Source organism: Ptiloglossa arizonensis, chromosome 1 (assembly GCF_051014685.1).
Source record: "Ptiloglossa arizonensis isolate GNS036 chromosome 1, iyPtiAriz1_principal, whole genome shotgun sequence".
Taxonomy (NCBI): Eukaryota; Metazoa; Arthropoda; class Insecta; order Hymenoptera; family Colletidae; genus Ptiloglossa; species Ptiloglossa arizonensis.
Window position 1 is genome coordinate 1,284,751 of NC_135048.1, and position 24,250 is coordinate 1,309,000.

Genomic DNA, 24,250 nt, shown 5'->3' on the forward strand with positions numbered 1-24,250 from the left:
GCCGTGCATAGTAACGAACGCGGAGGAAAAAGATGGAACGAACGAGCCGAGCGAAGAGGTATCTACTCGGTAAGTTAGCCCTTTGCGGTTCGCGACTTTTTCAGTCGGGCAAAATAGCAGCTCGAGATGGTTTTTGCGCATATGTGACGAGTGTCGTATGGTCGGTGGTATTTCGCTAGATTCTGCGCAAGGTATTCACTCTGAATAATCGAAACCTTGCGAGGCAACGTTGTCATTTTCGGGTTCGCTATCCGTTACTCCGATCGTTCGATTCGTTACACCTAATACTGTGTCACTGGACACAGTTCCTATCTCTATTTTAAGTTGCAATGTTTCGTACTTGCCGACAAAGAACGCAAAGAGCCAAGGAACCTACTCACGAACCGATACCGCGCTCTTACCGATCGAAGATTACAAAATCTAGCATAAACGAATTCCGTTGTCTCTCGCTCGTCACTCGAGTTGTCCCGTGAAACGTCGTGGCGACCGAGAGTCGTCTCTGGAGCCCAATGGGGTAAAGTACTTGCGACGCGCGAACTTAAAAAAAAAGTTTCATAGTGTCGAATCGGAGTAGAATTCCTCGCGGTACGCGTTCCGGACGGAAAATGAACATTTTTCGAACTTGGTCGCGCGATCGATGGATCTGTTTCCTTTTTTTTTTCTTGTTCTCTGGCACTTTCGACAACGAGGGTCACTCGACGAATTCTATCGATGAGCGTGTTACGGGGCGATGAAACGCTCTAAAAAAGAAAGCGTAATCATTGCGGGTGAAAAGAAAACCGCGACGCGCTGCGTCCGGGTATTTGCAAGTCGGTACGCTGAAGTACCCTTGATATCCCGATGGCGCAGCACGGTCGGTGTATCCTTTTCGGGCGAGACGTCGACGTCTGGCGAGGAAGCTATCTGACGCGCAGACGTTTAATGGCAGGTGCGTCACGTATCGCGAAGAAACACCTCACTTTGATGTGGAAGCTGCCTGGAACTCGCACTTAACCCGCTCTAGTTTTTATCGAAGCGTAATCAAGTACGGGGAAATCCATGGTCTCTCCCGAGGGAGAGCGTCGAAGCTCGCTGGCAACTGGTCTAAATACCTGATCTTCGTCTTGTCGGGTTTAGCGTTCTCGGTAATTTTCTACACCTGGTTATCGCTTGTCTTCGAAGGAATACGCGTTCAAAGAACGCGTTGTTTTCGTGGCTTTTTGCCCCGGTGGGTATTCAGGATCTGTCGTTTTCGAGATCGTTAATTAACCGCGAGACTTTGAAATATCTCGCGCGCTTCGGCTACCAGTTTTCGAGTTTCGTTTCTCTTTGAGGTACTTGGACTTATCGGTACTCGAATCGCGCGCATACCTACCGATCGGAGCCTCTCGAAGACGCGCGAAAACGAGACACTCGCTAATTCGTACGCGAATCGACTCGTATTTTGTAGCTTTTATCGATTTTGGTTCGATGAAACGAGGTCGAAGGGTACTTCGAGCGATATCCGTGTTCGCTGCAACGTATAATCGAAGCGTCGAATACTCGCGCTCCGGTCGAGAGTGTCGAGAAAGAAGATAACAATGGAAGAGGTTTGTTTATATTTATTCACTTGTTTAATAACATAAAGATTAACACTACTCGTCACGTACTCGCCTGTTGCTCAACATACCTCATACCCGCTTAACGTATCACGTATTCCGTACACTATTGCCAACTTAAATCTATAATCTAATTTACACCTAAACTTACAATAGGTTGATGAACACGTGTGAAGTGTTCGTAGACTCGTCGACTCGTTCGTATATTTACAGTTGTCCAAAATTGAAGTGTCATAGTACTTTTTTACAATGAAAAAAACCGACGAAACTTATTCAACAATTTGGTAATCGTTCAACCTTCCACGCAACATTCGTATCCTCGCTCATGATACGTTCAGTGAAAGCAACTTCGCGCAAAAAGTTACCAAAAGTTCGACGTTTGTTCGGGCCGAACCGGACATCTGTGGTTCAACAGTCATTTTTTTTAACCGTAAGTCGTTGTCGATGAGTCGACGCTATCGTATCGATATCCTCGTTACCGATTCGGACGAAACGAATTCTCCAACGATCGCTTCATCGTCCGTTTCTCTCGGCCAACGGGGTCCCGGACGAATTCAACGGAAGACAGAAAAGAGCCACGAACGTTTACCAGTTCGTGAGCTCGATTTGGTCCAATGTTTCTCCTCGAAACTCGTATTCGACAGACTCGAACAAAATTAAGCAGATTCCAAACCGTATTCAACCCGGGAACTACGACGCCATTCGGTTAGGGAGAGACTGGAGACGAAAAGTATACATAGAAAAGGTTGAAGACGAAAATTATACTCGAGAATAAATTCATCGGATCAAGATATCGGGACGACAGGACACCCGTATAACTATAACAGCTCGAAGAATCGAGGATACGAACTAAAGAATTCCAGGACTCGACAGATCGAAGACAATTAAGTATGTGGTAATATGGTTATCGTAGAGCATGTAACGATGTATGTATGAAATTGAGCGACATTTGTATGGAAGGATAAGATTAACGCCTACGTATAGAAAACATTGCGTATGGGAATTAAGGTTCGTGTTAAGAAACGAGTGTAACGAAGCATGGTTGTGCGATTTGTGTATGGTATGGTTCGAAGAGAGTGAGTAGCGAGGGAGAGGAAGATGTACGAACAGTCGGTACGAAAGCAACTGCTAGATAACGAGTAAGCTTGTTACAATGTGATCCTATTTTTATACTGTACTGTTTTCCTATTAGTATGACTGTGTGTGCGCGCGCGTGTGTAGGTGGATGGGTGCGACTGTGAGTGTGTACGCGTGCTGTGTCTTTCGTGCACGTAAGGTGGCATTGTTGTTTCTTTTCCAATACCCTTAATTATGGAAAAATATAAAAGAAATGTAAATAAAAATCTTGGATTGCTCGCTTATTCGTTCAAAGAGAAAATCAATTTTGCGGAGGTACCTTGCGATTTTTATCAAAGCTTCGTCAAATGTTCTATACGAGAAAATCTCGAGGAGTATCGTAGAGATCTAAAGAGTAGCGGGACCTTTGTAGATCGATTTGATGAAAATTGATATTAATTCGCAACTAAAATCAATAAATATTCGATCAATTTTCGAAGGTTTCGCATTGCGAAGAAACATTTCTCGGAGACTCGTGTAACTAAGCGGTAGAGAATTAACGAAAATGTGTAAATTCAGGCTCGCACTGCCTTTACCCGGGTAGGTAAAGTAATTATAGAATTTGTTCGAATAAATTCACGCCGTAGGAAGGATCCCGTTGCTGGTACGTCGCGAATTCAAGAGGGAGAAAAGCAAGCAGAGGACCATAAGTAGAGTTTCTCGATATTCCTCTTTTCTTGCCGAAAACCCATTACTTTTAAATTCGGTCGCGGGAAGATACGCGCCTGAGAATCGCTGCTTCGGAGGTGTGGGGTCCATCGAGTAAAGATAATACATTTTGTCTCGGGTAATTTGGCTTCTCTCCCTTTTTTCCTCGTCGACCTCTTCCGAATCGCTTCTTCGAACGTTTCGCGTTTACGAATTGCCGCGCGTTTTCGGCGTAACTTTTACACTTTACGCGAAACTGAGAACTCGAACGTTAATACATTACAATTTCGTATTCCGAAAATGGAAAAATACGCGAAAAACGATCGACCTTTGGAACATGAAATAAGAAAGAAGCTCACTCGTTATCTAGCTTTTTAGCGTAACGATACCTACATGTGTACAGTGTACAGTTCACAGGAAATTTCATTAAGAAGGTAAAATCAGGTCTCGAAGGACTTGTTTTTTTTTTTTTATTTTTTTAAAGCAACTTTTCTTGGGACATTTTTGCAACAAAATGGTGAAGCAATAAGAGTTGAACATATTTCGTCTGAAAAGTTTTGCTCTATATTTCGCACTGTTACGAAGTTGTATTCGAAAAATCGAAGAAAAAGTGAAACTGTAAAGACCGATATTAGCCAATTTCAAAGAACTTGAGAGCTTCCAACGACTTTCATTTGCGCGGGATACAACGACAAGTTTTGTGTCAAATTTTTGTGTTCAGATTTTAGTGCTTTCTTGTTCAAAAGAATTGCATAAAATTAACGAAGAAGTGTTGAATTCTCGGGTTTTATCCTCTCGAGAAGATTTTTTCTCGACATCAAAATTATGTCATATGTGGCGCAGTATACTTTAGACGCGCACAAACTTTCATTAAAATTAGATTTGTAGGTCAAAGGAATATCCTTATAATATAGTGTACGAATACTGTTTTAGTCCACTGTAAGTATTTATGCATAGATTTACTCTTCTGCACAAATCTCGAGAAACTCGTCCAATTTGGAAAATACCAATTAAAATGCAATTTTCTAAAGCGATCTTACCGCTTTGTTTCGTTACGGTTGATTCAAGTGATCGTTTTACCGCAAACGTTGTAACGATTATGCGAGCGTAATAAAAATGAATATACGCTGAAATGAATCGACGACGGTAACTATTTCTAAAAATCCGTAACGAAAACTGTGATATTCAGTTTTCTCTGCAACGTAAAGAAGTGACGAGCGTTGGTTCAAAGAATGAATGAAAAAGAAATTAAAAAAATAAGAAAAACGATTGGTGAAAAAATATACCGAGGCGGTTAGTAGGTAAACGGCAATTTTTTGAACAATCTAAATTTTGTCAATTGTACGAACGTTTATTAAACCGATATCGTAAGCGCGTGCCTCGATGCGAGCGTCGACGTTTACATTTGCGAAGCTGGCGACTTAAAGCACGAGGAGGATCTAACAATAAGACGAATGTTATTCGCACGGTAGCATAATGAAGTTTAACGAGGGGCTACAGGCGTCGTTATAAAGCCTTCGAGATGCGCGCGTGCCAAACCGGTTTCGTCCTCTTCTTTTTTCAAAAGCTCGTCTCTCGGAGTCGTGATTCATGGGATCGCTCTCGGCTGCCCAACAGCCTGTAACATTGCCATCTTATGGCAACGACGCGAGTAATCTAGAGTATGAGAGCTCATTTGGAAATGCAGCCACCGCGTTTGCTTCGTCATTCTACGATCCGAGAAAATAATCTCCTCGTGCGTGGATCGACAAATTTTAATATCCACGACCTACGGTTTTCATTTCAGGGTTTTCTACTTAAAACGCTGTACTGGTACTTAACTACTGTACGCTGGTACTTAACGTTACAAAGATCATTCAATACCCGAAATTTAACATTCTTTACCCGTAGTTGCGTCGAGTTACGCGCGCATACCCTTCGATCGTAAGGAAGGTTATTATTCGTCGCGGACGATTAACACGGTCCTTCCTCGACTCTTCGTTCCGGTCGTTTGATGTTTTGACTACAGATTGATATATTGTCGCGTAATATTTTATCACATCATCGATCCACAAGGAATTAGTTTGTACGGAGTAGTTATCACCATCCGTGATACACGCGGCGTCGCAACCAGTTTTAACTTTTCGGTTAGTGAAAACAACCTTGCCGTGTTCGAATTTGTTGGGTAAAAAACGAGGGAAATAAAATATTTAACGAAAGAGGGAATGGGTAAGTATACGGAGATAATAATTTTTTTGTTTCTCATCTGTTTTTTCGTCTTTATCTTTCGTCTTTGTTGGAAAACAAGTTTTTTTTTATTAACTTTCATTAGTTTAATCTCTCGTCTTTTAATTTCTCGTATTGAAATCACGAGAAACTCTAGAAAACGTCATGAAATTAAAAAGCAAGGGGGCACAGAGTCAACAGTTAAAAAATGTTGCACTTCTTGCTGCAAACGGAATGTAAAAAAATTCGATACCGAAATAGCAAGGCAAACAGCTATAAGAGTAGTGACGTTTTGCAGCGATTGTCATCATTATACGTAATTATTGAACAAATTTATGCGCTATAATGAATTTTTTATAATAGCTCATCCTTTTGGTGGAAATATACTCTACAGTCTTAAACTTGTTATAAAATATGTTTTTAGCATATACATATATACGAGTAATTGCTTGGGTCGTTCGTATGCTTGTTCAATGAAGAGATATAAGTAACTGAAATAATAACGAAAATTCTATCAAAGTTAACTGTATAAAGCGACAGTCATCTTGTATCTATCTTCTACAATAATTTCGAACAATACATTGATAATAAATAGATATGGATATTTCTTTCTATGCGCCGATGAGTCGATAGAAACATTACAAAATAAAAATTTCGCTTACACGTGGCTCGAAAGGTACTTTATAATGCTCCAAGTACGTTGGAGCAACTTATCCCTCCCTTTTTTTCGTATTTATCGAAAAAGGAGTAAACTTGGAAGGGATTGGCGGGCGCGAAACTCGTGGCTTCCCTAGATTCAATAAGAAAACACCTTGCGCGCTTCGCGTCAGCGCGTTACGTTCGCTCGAGGTTTCTTAAATATTCGGGTAATCCGATAGCAAACGGTGTCAACGAACACGATGATGATGTCAAATGAACATCACCGCGTCGACTAAATCCAATTACCGATCGGTAGGGTCGCACGATTCGTCGCTACTGTGGCTTGCAGTTGCGAGAGGAACCCTGACATAGGAACGGTCTAAGCCTATTATTGGGCTATGATAATATTTCGATTTCGGTTTCCGTGTTTGTTCCGATGTACACAGACTTCACCCCGGCATATGTCGGTTTAAACGCTAAAGTGTCGGTCTTTACCGAAGTATAATAATTCGACCGGAGAAACGGGGAACGTTGTATTTCAATGTCTTTTGTGTTTTCGTGTTTTTGGTAGCGCCGATAAATTTTAGCTAATAGATTTATCAACCGTATTTGTACAAAAGTTATATTAAATTTTCTCGACCCTTCTTCGATACGGAATTGTTTGAAATATAAAAAGAAGCAAGTGATAAATTAGCTGTTAGTAAACTGAAGGATAAGAATATGCGAATGTTGTAAAACGAGAAATTGTCTAATATTTAGAGGACAATTAAGGATTTGGAATGGTAAATTTTTGTTTAAATCGATCGGGCGAGGAAATACATTAGTTACCAATAGACAGGCATACTTTTAGCAAGGAAAACGGATTCCGTATGATAAGAACGTTAGTTGACGCGACACGAAACTAACGTTTATCGTTTTGCATCCAAAGGAAAGGAACAACGGGAAAAACCCGTAGCCAACTATTATCGCAAAATTGAACCTCTTTAAATTCGAAACGATGAGGATAATTATTGGGTTGAACGAGAAATAATTGGGTTTTTTTTCCAATAGATGTCAATACAGCTTTAAACGGCAAATTCGCTGTATATTCAGATAAGTTATGATTTTAGCTTACTTTTAAAAAGAGTCTTTCACAGAAGATTGTTTAAAATTATTTATTTGGCAATAATTTTAATATGGACAACTCCGAAGAGCATTTTCGTCATATTTTGTTCTATTACTTCCGAAAAGGAAAAATGCTATACAAGCACGTAAAAGTTAAGCGATGTGAAATAGATCGTCTACAACAACCTTGAATGGAGAAGATCATGTAAGAAGCATAATGAATCTGCTCAAAGCGCATCAAAAGCGAATATTCCCCAAAAGAAGATTACGCTGTCAATTTGGTAGGGAATTGTTTACTTAGAGATTGCTCCCGAAGAACCAAACCATTAATTCGGATGTCTATTGTCGCCAATTGAATAAATTGAATAATGCCATCAAAGAGAAGCGTTCAGAATTGGTGGACCGCAAAGGTGCCGCGTTTCGCCAAAATAACGCTAGACAACGTACAAGTTTGGTCACTCGTGAAAAACTGGTACTGGCTCCACGTGATTACCATTCATTTCGTTCCTTTACCACTGACAAAGATATCAAGTTGTTCCTGGAACAATTTTCTATCGAAAAAGATAAGAACTCTTTTTAACGCGGTATCAGGAAGTTTTTATTTTCGTGAAAAATTTGTTCTTCATTTACGGAGAGAAAAAATGCAAGGACGTATTGGCGAACTCAATAATTATTCCATGGAATTCAAATAGAAATTCTTCGATACGGCATATTCGTTTGAAGGAACGTAATTCGATGTCAATAATCGGAGACTCGGAGGAGTCTCGCTAGCGTCCGTTCCGTTCCTGGTAAGTGTAACGCGTGTACTGTGACTCGTCCGTGGCTTTCCAGGGACATAACGAGTTTGCGTGCGTTGCAGAACCGTTCTTTGAAATCCAACGGGGGCGTGTCCTCGAAGCGAGGCACATTTGCTCCGCTGTAACGCTGCCCCGTAGATTTAACCCCGGTGGCGCGATGCGCCGGGTATAGCTGGTGTAACCTGCGAAGGCAGGAAGGGTCCTGCCAAAGATGTTCCGACATATGCGGTGCTTATGCGGGGTGGCAGCCCCCCGGGCTCACGAATTCGGAACATGTGCATGGAGCAAAACTGTCCAGAATTCTATGACGGAGTTTGTTTGCACTTGCGCGCACGGATCGTGAAGTGGGCGCACGATTATTTTTGTTCTCGGTATTACCAGCACCATCGACCTGTCGATCGCTGGTAAGTACTTACTCGCTGCTGGAGTTTCAAAACGGCCGACACCGATTCGGAACCACCGATTACTTTTAAAACGCGCACAAGCAAACGTTTTCGACGTTGTTCCAAATTTTTGGCGAACCGATAATCTAAAAACCGTTGCAACTCTATCCATAGAAATCCAAGAGGTAAATGTATACGTTGAGGAATCTTTCGATCGATTTATTTTGACGTTACCAATACGGAAAATTATTGCAGAAATTAAAATAATTGCAAAAATTGCAAAAATTAATTTACTTATTTTTCCACACGCGTTTGTGTTCGTTTCGATTTCGGTTCCGATACGAAATTCTTGTTCTTTAACCGAACGTGAAGGTTTCTCTAAAATTTGGCGTTCCATTACGAGTCGTCCACCAGTTTACAGAGTGTAAGAGTTAGAACCGTCGAAACGATACTTATGTATGTGTATTGTTTCGCGCGTAGAGTTTTCGAATCCATGAAAAGAAGAGCGGAATACCTCGGTGTCGTATGTATTCCTCCACTTCCAAGTTCAGCATTTGGTACGACAATACGGCTGATCAGCGCATCGGTGCACGATTATAATGATAATACCGTCCTCTGTTCCGGAGGGGGAGTATGCAGGGCCATGCAGGGCCATGCAGGGCCACGCAGGGCCAGGCAGGGCCACGCAGGGCCACGCAGGGCCACGCGGGGGCGCGTAATGGCCCCCAAGGGGTGCTCAAGTTTTTCGGCCAAAGTTTTTCCTACGCAGATGCGTCTCTGGCCAGGATCATTTATTAGCACGGTTATCTTGCTCGTATGCTCCCATTCAAAAGGGCTGGACAACAGGTTGCCGCGTCAACGTCGTTAGCCGTTGCGTTTTTGTTCCTCGGTCCTTCGGGGTTTATCTTTATACCGATAACAGCTGCAAACCATCCTGTGGAATCTTTCCTTCCGGAAGATAATCTACGAGACGCGATCTTGTTTCGAAAATATTATCGATAGGAATGGATAAGTTATGCGAGATGTCCTTGTCCCTTGTACACGGTATCGTATCGTTTATCGATTTTAGGATTGATCGGAGTGTAAAAACAAATACAACGACAACGTATAGCGACATTTTCATTGACACTTTACAGAGAAAAGTATATTATACCTGTAGTATTGAAAACCCGTTATTGAAACAATCGTTCGAATTAACGATAACCTTCCTATACTGATCCAAAGTCCTTCTTTGATTTCAGACAAGTGTACATCATGGGAATTTCTCACGGATACGATTTTACTTATCACGTTATACAGTAGCCCGAAAAAGTATTCGTATAATAGTGCGTATAGAAAGAAATTTGTTTATCCACAGAAATTTCTTTAAGAAGGTGAAATCCACTTTCGAAGGTTTTAGTGTTGTTTTTTATTTTTTTAATACAACTTTTCTTGGGACATTTTTATAACTAAGCACTAAGAGTTGGACATTTTTCATATGAAAAGTTATGCTCTATTTCTCGTTATTACGAAGTTGTATTTGAAAAATTGGACAGGAAGTATCACTGTAAAGGCTGATTTCAACCGATTTCAAACAAACATAAACATAATGCAAGAAAAATGTTTTTACAAAAAATGTTCAATTTTTCACGTTCTACCGTGCAACTGTGAAAAACATTTCCCCTAAAAATTGTATTAAAAAAATTAAGAAATGTTGAGTTTCCGGGTTTTGATCTTATCTTTTCGAGTACATTTTTTGCTGCCAAAAAATTATGTCATACGCGACCCAGTGTGCTTTACACGCACACAAACTTTCATTAAAATCAGATTTGTAGGTTAAGGGAATTTATTTATAATGTAGCGTACGAATACTTTTTTTAGCCACTGTAAGTACATATTTATATGTATGTATGCCACGTATATGGCGTTACAAAGTGTCGTTTTTGTTATATGTATAAGTAGAGTATTTGTATAGAGATGAACTTTACTTCGTCTGCATATCGTTTAGGTTCGTCAAACACGAATAATGCGTCTATCGTTTCCGTGTTAGATAACATATTTGGTGAATTACGAAGTTTGCGAGCTAACGTTGAATGATCGATACTGGGATCGAATTCGTACATTCGATTCTTTTCATTGTTTATTCCACTCTATCGGAATTGTATGTTTGTACCAAGTAATATATTCTTTTAATTTTCGGGTTAGCCAACGTCGTAAGGGGTTAAAAAATTCTATATATATGATATAGAAGATATAGAATCTTCTATATAGATAATAAACATTCTATACATGATAGATAAACTTTATATTCGATTTCGCGACGCGGATGGATACATAGATTCGTTCGATACTCGTTTCTAGACTTACGAGGATCATTTGATCGGGAAGTTTAAAAAAAATCGATTGCTTCTTTATGCATTTTCTTGGTATTTTAGATGTTAAAAACACGTTCCTAAATTATTACGTCGAAAGATTAAAAATTGGCAACGTTATGGGAATTGGAAGACGACCGCGTGTGGTAAAAATTGAAACGCTCGGAGCGTAACTATTCGGGGTACGGTTGTTGAACATATAAAACCACAAAAAACCATCAAAATTAAAAATAAATCGTATTTCGAGGTGCGATATTAGCAGTCCCACTATATAATTTGTGTGGAGTTATTTTAATTTTTCACGACGAGTTAAAAAATATCTCATCGTATGTATCAGAGTATTAAAAGGTGAGCCATATTCGACCTACTATGCCCCAAAGAGGTAAAGGTACAAAGCAAACATAAGTCCTTGTCGGTATATGTTTCGATGTTCTTATTCCATGTAGCGAAGAGCGTAATACGATTGAACTAATTACCAAATTTCAGTAGTTGGAATTATTACGATAATAAAAGTTTCGCAACGTTCTGTTTTACTTTAATTTTCCTTTTATTAAGATTACTCTTTTGAAGCTGGTGTTCCGATCTATGCGAAACTCGAAACGATAGAACAATCAAGACGGATACCGTGTAATCACATTTTTCTGCTTAAAAATATATTTTCTACTTATTTCTATAAAATTTCGTTACTTCTCTTTAAGATGTCGTTGTTCAGGGAAGTTTCAATATTTCTTAATTTTTATGGTCTCGGTTCTAGCTTCATGCGTGTTGAAATCATGGAATTTGCGGGTTTCGAACAAATAGAATTTAAAAAGTCAAGAGTGTAGAGAGCGCGTGTGGTTTCTTCGTTGAGGCTTTGCGATCGAATCAAAATTTACAAAGAAACGTTTTTTTTTTTATTAATCTAACGTAGAATAATTGAATAGAGTAGAATATTTGTATACCTAATCTTTATTGTCCGCGCTACGTACGGTAAAATCTAAGTGGATGAATTTTTTTCGAAATGCTGCAGTCTCGTCGAAGGAAAACGCAAATAGGAAGTAGATTTACGAAATATTATTTAACGTTTCTAAATCTCGAATTCTGACTTAAATTAGCAATGATTTATAATATTAAGTTGTACCCGATTTAATGGTAACTTGGTATTTATATTTTGACTTCGATGTAGGCATTCTAAGAATCTTGATCCAGTATGTTATATAAAGAAAAGGAACGACATATATACACGTGGTTTAATAAAAAATTATAACTCTCCGAATTTTCTGTAGCGAATAAAACCAAGGAATGAAAAATGTTTACAAAGATTAATATTGCTCTGTCGTAAATGTTAGGGGGCTAAAAGTAACTAGTTGTTACGATGCGTAGGAACGAATTCGCGTCTTATCAAATATTCGACTATATCAAAAATTCCTATACATTTTGAGACAGTTCGTGGAAGCGCTTCATGATTTATTCCGCACATACCTACGGGCATAGAACTGCAACCACAAGTAAGCTTCTCCTACTAGGATCGAGCACGCGTCTGTTTCCATAAACCAAATTATTTTTATATCCAGGGATCTACGTTTCCGTGAATTAGTGATAAGCTGGCACGGTCACTCGATACGTTCCTGACCGTTCCACGATCCCTATGACATATACGTATAAGTGGATAGGACCTCCTGAACCACAGTTGCGTTTTCCCATTTTCTTTCAATACCCATCGTGCGTGAGATTTGTTTCACTTCCCCTCTTTCATCGGGTCTCGTTTATTATTCGCTTCTCGTATATATTCGATGGTAGTTTGCGACTCTTCCCTCGCAAAATTACATTTCATCGACGTAAATTAGACAAAGGAAAAAGTAAAGCGGGAAAAGAGTATTCTTCGAAAAGTTAATAACCGTTACTGCTGTACTGAAAAATCGCTTAAGTTAAGGTACGAGATAGATACACGCTATTACAAAGTATAAAACGCAGATTCAATTTTAATAAAATGTTCTTTCGTTCGACAGAGCGGAGATACACCGTTGGCTTCGTGTCGATTATTTCAAAGACAATGTAGTTTTTAATTGCGAGTAACAAAAAATTGGTAGGACGTCGTCAAGCGCGATAAAATATCGGTCGTGAATACGACTACTGTTTGGGCACTCGCTGAAAAATAAATTACGAATTACCTTTGCCCGTTGCACACGCAATAAAAATACTTTGTTCTTTTGCGTTTTTTAATTCGCCGATATATTTTTAAATTCGAATCATCACCGTATTCGATTTATTATTCAAACCAAGTCTTGACTTTGAACATTTCGCAACCCCTTTATTCCAATTTATTTCATTTCTATATTTTCGGAAAATTACGGAGGAATCTTGGAAGATTAGTTGTTAAAACCTAGAAAACGAAACAACGCAGTAAAATGATTGAACCGTACGTATTATATTTTGAAAGTCATCGTTCTTGTATTTTAACACAGCGAGCGTATTGCCGTTATTTTGTTTCGATAACGCCGTTCGAATCAATAATTAATCCTTCGACAGCACTTTTTCGATAAGATGGTGGACAGTATCAGGGATTATACCTAAACTTGGACCAGAATACATTCAGCCTGGTTGGGGGTATGTTCGAGGTGACTGAAAAGGATTTTAAATACGTTATAGTTCGTTCCTATCAGCTGGCCACCGAACTAAATTAATTTATAGTAAATAAACACATTATCAATTAAACAAGTTTATGTGTAAAAAAGCAGAAGAAAAATAAGAATTCGAAAGCAATTTCTTCGGTATCAATTGTGACCATTAGAAGTATACAGTTTGGTACAGAGATACTTTCGAGAAAGTGTAGGGCTATACTTTTTTGAAAAAGGAGGTTATGCTTCGGTGAACGTAACTGTCAACTGTCGGGTCACGACCGTCAATTCTGTCATTTCTTTTTCTTCGGAGATATTCGAAGGAGCCATTTTTCGATCGAGGAACAATGTCAGGAAAGAAATGTAGGCGTGGGCGTCGAATATTTTCAAAAGTGCGATGAAAAATGGAACTTGAGAAAGTTCGACTATACACGACGTAATCTTTCTCCCCAGATTTGAAAAGTTTCCATTTAATACAATTCCTGTTGCGCAAAAAAAAATATTAAACAATATTGAAAAACAATAAATTATACATCTTTCACGGTACTTTGCAACTTTTTCCTGTGTTAGAATTTTCCGGAAAATATTGTCCATTCAAAAATTTTAATTAATGAAATCACAAGTGTAACGAAAAATAATTTCAATCACAATTCATGATTTGTCATCGTTTTGTAAGCGATTGTACTCCTTTGTGTTGCATCATTTCCTGCTCCAAAATAGCGCCAAACCATACTTTTTAATTATAAAATTTATTTCGAAAATTGTTTTAAAGTGCATATATGAAACAATAATCAACTCCAATACGATTTAGCAATTTTTACCGATGACGCAGCGATAACCGGAACTAAATAGAAATCTTGTAGAAGAAACCAAATTGATACATATTCACAACGATGAAAATTTCATTAACAGTCGTTTTGAACCACGTATCTACACCAATAGAATTCGATAACGGCAAACATTTTCGTTCAAACATCGATAAAGGGTTAACACGGAAACATCATCGTGAGCAAAAATTATAGCGACTGAAAATAATCAACGTGAACTTAAATAAACTATTGTAAATAAACATACATACATTTAATAGAAAGATTTCGATCACAATCATTGTAGATTGTATTTAGACTCTCTAAATATTTTGTTCGCAACCCTTACAAACAACCGTTCGACTTCGGTAGACAATTGCTCCGGTCAAGTTCATTCGTATATTGTAATTATATTTTGCATATTGTTCCAACAACGACGCAGAAGCGTCAAAACGTCGATTTTTTCATCATTCGTTCTAAAAATAAACGAAACGAACGACGAAAACGCGAACAAATGCAAGCTATAGTTTTATAATCGGTGCAAGAGGAGCATATATTTTACTTCGATGGACGATTTACAAATAATAGAAAACGAAACGACTAACACGATACAATATATAATATTTTGGACAGGTTAGTATCAATTACTAACGGAAGCATTGTTTCCATTGCATAGGATATAGTACGGGCAAAGCGCAAAACTGTGAGAAAAGTTAGGTAAACCAAAAATTCTGAAAATTTAGAAAAATTACGCGCAAGTAGAGTGTTTGTTCGTAACGTAAAATTATTTTTCGTAGGTGTTGTAATACGGTTCGAGGGGGTGAAATCGTGAAAAGTTTCCAGAACAGTGAGAAGTATCGAAAAATAGTTTACGCAAAAATTGAAATTTGTCTTTTTTTCCTACCTACACAATTGCGTATTTATCGATTATCGAAAAAACCACTCGAAAATCGTGTGTACTTTTCGATCATCATTGAAACACAGAAACCACGAAAGAAAATCTTCAATTTTTGCGCAAAATGTTTTTCAATATCTCCTATCGTTCTGGAGATGCTCCACGAGAAAGAAAAATTTGATTTTTTCAAGGGATGATTACACTACTTTAAATCGTTATGGCATTTATGAAAAATGGTTTCTCACATGCGCATACTCTGTACACGTACATACTTTGAATTAACGATACCTTTATCAATGAATGTGTACATTCGTTATTTGCATTTAATAAAAGTGATCATCGATTTGTTTAATGGTTTGCGTCGTTTAATTTTTATCACTATATCGATAACGCGTACAACGCTTTGTCGAAAAAAAAACTACAGTGAACAAAACCACGTTATTTTTAACGCTGGAGCCTTCAAACGAACTTTTATAATAGAGCAAATACAATAGAATACAAGGGACGAATGTTTGCTTTTCTTGTAACTGTGGAAAGTTGTCAAGTTCAATTTGATCACGAACAATGTGCATGTTAATAAGGTTAGTTCAACAGTATAGAATACATTGTATCTTGTAACTTAATTGTTATTGCTGTTACATATACTTCGAAGGAATTAAAAAGAAATAGTTCCTCCGCGAAATTTATAAATTTTCATCGAATTATATATGTATTACATTTAAAAATGCAACGGTCGATGTATATACGTATGCAATAAAATATTTATCGGCGAGAGTATATACTCGCTAGAGTGCGCATTTTAACGCTACGATAAAAAATAAATCTTGTTAGAAATAAAGCAGACGCTATCAATTATACCCTCTACCTCACCGAACGTAATACTCGTTTATGAAACGACAATATGTATATCTCGTTACACGTTCCGTGGGATAGCGATCGACATCACCGCTAAGTACTACGAATTACCACTGACCCTGTACATTGTCGATTTCATCGAAGGTTCGTCGAGGGGCGGAAATGCTCGTGCGCCGAGTCGTTAGCCGATCGTTTTGGGGATGAACGCGGGGAATTCGGCCAGTTAGCCAAAGTGTAACGATGCATCCAGGTCGAGAAATCGTTCCAGAGAGAGACGATACGGTGATCCGAGGGAGGAGAATGTGCCGGTCGAAGATAGGACACCCACGAGTGTAACTTATTCCGTGGGTTTACCCCGTTGAAACGCCATTAAGTACTTTCACGCCCTCCGTCGTAGAGAAAAATTAACTTTGGACGACCAATTTCGACGAAAGGGCAAACATTTGTTTCCCTATCCGTACGCGACAGATTCTTTCCTTAGGTAATCGCGTTCTTACCGTATCCAATCAAATTTTATATCTCATCGTTGTACAAATAATCGTTGCTCCGTTCCAAGCTTTGTCGTAACGTACCGTAATACGTATTTTCAAAGTATTGGATCGTCACGAACGATATTGCGCGTTTTCATATTTTAATTCGTTGAATCGTAACCAAGACGAATAGTAGTTTCAAGCGCGATGATTTTTCATAGCCTTCTAGTAACGTTCTAAAAGCAAACGTACACTTTCGCGATGCCATGTTTGTTCTTCGAACGTAGAAAACGTTCAACGTCGTTGTTATCATTGAACAACCTTCTTGTTCAAAACGCACCTCGCTGGTTTACAATTTCGTTTCCGATAACGAGGCGACAAATGCTTGATATATTGAGTTGGTCGATAAGTCCTTGCGTTTTTTTTTTCTTCGTAAATGAAAGAGAAATGTTCTAAGAAAACAAAAACTTTAATCAATAATGTATTTTCCATTTTGTTCGATTACATTTTGCCGTCTATCGGGCAACTTCGTGATAACGTGTTCTATTTCGATTCCATGGCAGACGATGTTTAGAATAATTATCGGGTTCGCCAATACGTCCTTGCATTTTCTTTTTTCGTAAATGAAAGACGAATTTTCCACGAAAATAAAAACTTCGTCGTATCGCGTTCAAAAGAGTTCTTATCTTTTTCGACAGAAAATTGTCCCAGGAACAATTTGACATCTTTGTCAGCGGTAAAGGAACGAAATAAATGGTAATCATGTGGAGCCAAGTCTGGCGAATATGGTGGATATGGTAACAAATCTCATCCAAGCTGTATCAGTTTTTCACGAGTGACCAAACTTGTCCGTTGTCTAGTGTTATTTTGGCAAAAGATGGCACCTTTGCGGTTTACCAATTCTGAAGGCTTCTCTTTGATGGCATTATTTAATTTATTCAATTGGCGACAATAGACACTTGAATTAATGGTTTGGTTCCTCGGAAGCAATACAAAGTAAACAATTTCCCACCAGACTGATAGCGTAATCTTTATTTGGTGAATATCCGCTTTTGATGCGCTTTGAGCAGATTCGTTATGCTTTATACATGATCTTTTAGTTGAACATTGTTGTAGACGATCCATTTTTCATCGCCCGTTATCATACGTTTCAACACGTTTAGCGAAACGGATTTCTTTGAGCTCGCAAGGTACAATGCCAAATATCGAGCTTACCAACGTATTCAAGTCGTCTGAAATGGTTCTCGACGTTCGATTTTGATACGTTGAGTCTCTCGGCAATCTCTCGTTTTGCCAAACGTCGATTCGATTTGATCAATGACTGTATTTTACCGCCATCAAATTCGATCGATTTTCCTACTGAGCGTGAAGCAGCCCTAATATCAAAATCTCCGTATCGAAATTTTGTAAAGCAATTCCGACACTGTCGTATTTTCAAGAAGTCTTCACCGTACGTATCGTTTAACTTTTATGTGCTTGTGTAGCATTTTGTCCTTTTCGGAAGTAATAGAACAAAATATGACGAAAATGCTCTTTGGAGTTATCCATATCAAAATCAATGCCAAATAAACAATTTTGCACAGTCTTCTGCGGAAAACTCTTTTCAAAAGTAAGCTTAAACCACAACCTATCAAGATACATAGCGAAGTTAGTTACTTTGCGAAAGCTGTATCGACATTTATTCGAAAAAGAACGCAATGACTTATTCGCAAATCCAATGGTTTCGTAATCGGCAAGGACTTTGCAACGACGTATCGATACGCGCATACTTTACGCGCTGTATTTAAGTTGTACGCGTTTCTACGAATGTCTGAATTCCTAGTTAACGATTTAACCGTATTAGCAGCCAATGCGCATCGATATGGATGTTCGGTCGCTAATTCACAGACGGTGCTCGCGTGCACGCATATACCGCATCAAGTTTTCATGCCCGTGCATTCGTATATGTATATGGAGAAAAGTTGGCGAAGGGCACGAGACAGCCACCGTCAAACGTGGCTAAACCACGCACCAAGTCGAAGAAGAAGAAGAAGAAGAAGAAGGAAACCGAATAGAAACATGAACGGGCGAAGAACGGAGCAGGGGATCGCGAGGGTGCGGAACGGGGACGAGGAAGACCAGGGAGAGGCAGAGAGAGAGAGAGAGAGGATAAGGGGGAGGTTTCCAACGCTGTCGACGGGACGTGTATCCGCTGGATTGCGGCCTCGTTCGGGAATCCTCATGGGAAGACGCCATCTTGTTCTCCTATGTAGGTATCCACTGCCCGCCGACCCGGTGTCCTGCCACCCCTTTGCATAAACTTACGGACACACGATGACGTCGGGCAACAAAGGCGTTCAATTCTTGTTCCGATATCGATTTGGGGTTTGTATCGTCGATGCGGGACGCGAGAAAATATTGGGAAACGTCGCCTCTTCGTCAGTTTTTAATAGCTCTTAAAAGCGAACGAGTCGTCGATTGTACGCGAGAAGCGTTAAAACGCGTATTTTTGGAATTTCGAGAGCATCGAGTACGATCGTGTACCGATTGTTCGATATTAAATGTTACCCGTTGTGCGTCGTTTAACCCCTTGCCCTACGATTCGAGTTTCGATAACGCGTGTCGCGTCAACAGCAAAGTCGGTTACAATTCTCACTTGTCCTCGTAAACGTTACATTTTCTTTCGAAGACATTATACAATGATTCTTTTCTAACATTTCTAAGAAGATATATTTTTAAATTTGGCTCGATTTCCGTACCACGAATCTTACACGATATTCTAGACTAAAAGATTGGAGAGGTGTTCGAGTATGGCTTCGTTCGTCCGCTACCGTCGAGTCTTTCATCCGCTGTTTTTAATGCTTCATCGAAACGAAGCTCGAGCGTTCGTAAACAAATAATCGATTCAAGATCGTAACCGACGATTCTACCGTCTTGTCTCGTTTGCAACGGGTTTCGTAAAACGACGGTAACAATATCGCGCTCCATAACCCGGTACTAATTATAGAATGGAAAATTCAAACGAATCGACTCATTATCATCAATAGTCTAGACGCGCATTTATGGTACCGCCGGGAAAAGTAGCCACGATAAGTATGAGCACGCATCGTGCACAAATAATATTTTATTTATTAAATGGTGCACGCAGAAAGAATCTTTCGAATCGCTATGTCGAATGGCATACACATTTTATCGGCTTTAATTGGGCACCGCCGCGCATTCCCGGTTAATTAATACGAAAAATTGCCAATGTTAATATCGCATGCATTACCTGTTCGAAACGGTCGGTTGCATCGGTGCAGGAACCGATGCACCACGGAGGGTCACCTGACCGAGAGTTCGAACAGGGAGGGCGATATTAATGTAGTTTTGCCGTATTTACCGCACAGACGGTCGTGATAAACGTTTCACGATTCTCGTTCGGAGATTTTTCGCCGTTCCAGCACTTTTTATCGTAATTGATTTTAAACGAACGTTGAAAATCCGTCTTTGCGCGTTGTCCCGATAACGCACGAGCGACGTCGACCGTTTAACGCGAAAATCGGCCAGTTTTACCATTGGCTGGCATTTTTCGAAACGTTGTCCAAACTATCGGTTGCAAGTTTACGGTCGGTTAGGCAAGGTACAAATCGACGAGCCGATTAAACTGCGCAAAATCACTTCTTCCATTTGAGAACCCCACCGAGGGCGGGCAAATAACGAATTGAAAATCAATGGTATTACGAGATTATGCATTTATTGGCGGAGAGCTAGTAGAGTTACCGATGCCCAGAGCAGTAATATCGAGTAATTGCGTAAACGCACCCGGATCCCTCTGCGTGCCTCTAACCCCTAACGAAACACCGAATGTAATCGCCCATCCGTGGAGTTTCGCGCATTCGTGCGATCGTTCGTGATGTTTCGAATAATTATCCCGATGCTTTTGCTTTTTTACTCTTTTTTTTTTAACCGTCGAGCGCCAATCGTTCGATCACCTTTTACCGTTTCACGATTTTCGAAAACGAACAGCGACTCGTAAGTTTTCGTCGCGAGAACGGGTCCGTTCGTTACACAAAACCAACGGACGGTTAATTTTTTGATCGTCGATCGAGCACGTACGTGTTACGTGACCGTCGATAGGGAGTTGTTTCTTCTCCTCGCAAGTGGATTTCGATTCGTCGCCTAAAAAACCGCGGCGTTGTTCGCGAATATGTACAATGGCTACGCGCTCGGAATGTAAAACGGGAAGAAAGTAAATTAGTACGAGTCGCGGCAACGGGATATCGGTCTTGAATGTTTACAACGCATACAAATATATAGAGAGAGTTTACCGGTAGACGATGTTGCAATATCGTGGTTCGTTCCCAATGGTAATCGAAATAACGTTTCCTATGAAAGGACAATGCGTCAGGGTCTTCTTGTCCGGCTACGTTCCCGCAATATTAGCCACCGTGGGATGTGTGTATTTCGCACATTAACGTGTTTGCACAGGACTGATTCTGGGCCCCGGCCGCGACACATTGCGTGCAATATCCACTGTTTGTTCCACGGCTCGCTTAATTCGGACACCCTGTTTTGTTGTTTTCTCTGTAAATTCGCTATTACCCTAGTCGTTGCGCCGAAAACGTCATACGGATAACACCGTCGAAGGTATTTCTCTTCTTTAAAGTTTCGTAGTACACGAATCGATGCGAGTATCGTCTATATTATTATTTACGTTTCTATATTACAAATTCCATTCTATTGACATCGTATTAATCGAATTATATCGTTACGTAATACAGTATTGCAATATTGTTAATTATACGTGTAAAACCATTTATATTCTTGAGATGCACAAGTTGGGTTACATCGATATCGTATTAATGGGTAATTTATTACAATACAATGTAACATGTATTTTTGAAAGGGACCCGCAACGTGATTGACTGATTCCTTTTCTTCGCGTATTTCGCGCCTATCTTCGATCATCAAATATACAAATTTTGACGACGGTACTGAAATGTATACAGAGGGTGTCCCGTTCTGATGTAGAAATTGATCGGAAATATATACACATTTCGAGAAAATTCTTCGGGTAAAGATATCAAGAATATTTTTTAATTATTTACGTTTCTTTTTGAATAAAATATGAATTCTTAACGCAGAGGTGTCGCCTACCACGATGTTCTTAACGAAGTTGAGAACTAAACAACAATTGTACAAAGTAACGTGCAGATTCGTATTTTTGAAATCGGTTGTCAAAAATAAAATGCATTATTTAAAATGGCAGTCATTTCGTTGTAGAGTATTATTTTGCAAAATATCACGATCGAAGCTATCGAGCGACGTTGCTAGAAATTATTGTGCCACAAATGTTTTCTTTCGAAAATCGTAAGAGTAAATAAACGATAGTATCGAAGTAAAAGCATTATCGGAGACAAAACTACTAATTGTAATTTTAACTAATATTGAAACCAACGGCCGTACGTAAAGTTTCGAACGCTAAATTCTAAATATCTGTTTATTAATATCTACGTTGATCTGGTTAAATGATTCGCAAAATAGTTCGTATATATCCAAAGAGAACCTATAGCGTTAAACTTATCGCATGTTACGTACGCTGGTAGAATTGAAATATTTTGTGCGGACGATGTTGTTAAATTTTTAAACATGCATTTTCATGCCGGGGGATATAAATTTTTTAGTACGACCGACACAGGTTGTTTCGCGAGTTTTCCGTTTTATTGCTACCGCTAATTTTTTTACAGGTAGTGATATCGTTCACGAGTTTAAATCCACGACTCGAATAAATTAAAATATTCGTTAGCGTGGATAAGATTGACATCGGTTTCTATTCTCTGACTGGTTGTACGTCGTAATCGTTGATTCGTGCGTGTGTATACGATTATCTCGAAAATTAACGGCGGTTCGAGAGCAAAAGTTTCAATCGGATAAGGAAAAAGTTGGAGATTTCTTGCCGAACGTCGCTAGAAATCTAAGCGGTATCAGAAAGCTTGCGAGAACAACGAAAAGCTCATTACGTAGACTCTAACAAAGCAGTAACGACACAATCTCGCCCCAGGTACAATTATACGGGAAGGAGTAAGGTTGAAATCGAGGGCAGGGGTGAAGGCGCGCGATGGTGGCACGGTGGTTCGTCGGTGGATAGTGGTAATTCCGTCACGCCGTAAAGGTTGTTTTTTATCGTCTCCACCGTATACGCCCAACGAGACTACGGTCTGTGTCGGACGTCTAGGCTTCCCGTGTTTCCTCTTGTATTCCGGCATGCGTTTCTCGCTCGCCGTCGTCTTACACGTGCCGCTTGATTGTTCAGGTTTTATTATCACTCGTAGGTCCCCAACTACTCGTTCATCCGGCGTATACGTCCGTGGCCACGGAAACGATCCGTAGCTGCCGTGCTCTCGAAAATAAGACCAGAAGTTAATCGTTTTTCGACACCGTGTGTTGCACGATACACAGACTGTGCCATCACACGGTGTTTTTATTAATTCGTTGCATATAAAACCTCGAATATTTTTTTCTTTATTCTTTCGAGATAGAAATATTCAATCGTTTCGTACAGTGTCTCCGCAAAGTATTCGTACACGTAGAGCATAATAGTAGTGTGTATACAGAGAAATTTTTTTCTCCACAGGAAATTTCTTCAAGAAGATTAAATCGAGTCTCGAAGGTTTCAGTGTTTTCTTCTTATTTCTTTTTAATGCAACTTTCCTTGAGACTTTACGTAAAGTTTTGCTCTATTTCGCACTATTATGAAGTTGTATTTGAAAAATCGAAGAGAAAGCGGCACTGTAACGGCTGATTTCAGCCAGTTTTAGACAAATATAAAACAACAAAAATTTTCTTACAAAAGACGTTTGGTTTTTCGTACTCTATCGTTCAACTGTGAAAAAATCTCCCAAAAATTGTATCGAAAAGAATGAAAATATATTCAATTTTCAGGTCTTGATTTTACCCTCTCGAGAACATTTTTTGTCGACACAGGAATTATGTCACTTGCGGTCCGGTATGCTTCACATGCGCACAAACTTTCATTAAAATCAGACTTGTAGATTAGGGAAATTTCCTTATCGTACAGTGTGCGAATACTTTTTTTTATCCACTGTAAATGTTTGCGCACCTGACCGCGCCGGTAATCGTACCGGAACTCATCTTGCCGCGAGTGTTGGTATTATGCGTATATGCGAGCAACGTTGGATGAGTAGAATATAGTCATTTGTCTCTAGTTTCGTAGGCTGTGGTGTAAATAAGATATGTGAGAATCGAGTCTAGCGAAGGTCGTGTCGTGAACAATGTCCGAGAGAGTGAGTCGTGATAGCAGAGACACGGAGTAAACACCAGGAGGAGGAAGAAACAGAGAATAAGAGATACACAGAGAGAACCAAAGTGAGAAATGGTATATTGCTTTAATAAATATTACTTTGCGATTTAGCCTATTATTACCTTTTTCGTCTAAATAAACTTGATACGTCTTCGTGTCATGAAAAGAGAGGTATTATCGTCTCATTCTATCCACACTTGCATCGTTGTTTTATATCGAATCTTTTGCCAGTTATCGAGGTAATTGATACATTTTTTAGCTAAAAATGAACGTAACATTTTTGAAAGTTCGAAACCTTAACGATTTAGATACTGAAATTGACACTGGACAATCGCTATACGTAGAAGTAGCATCGACAGATTCGTTCAGCGATAGAGCAATATCGTAAAGGTGGATGACCAGTTTGTGGGTGATCGACATATTTTTAATACAATTTACTCAGAGTATCACCGAAGTATTCTTCAATAACCACGCTTTTCTTAAAAGAAATCATTCGTTGGTAGTACATACCTTTTCCTTTAATTT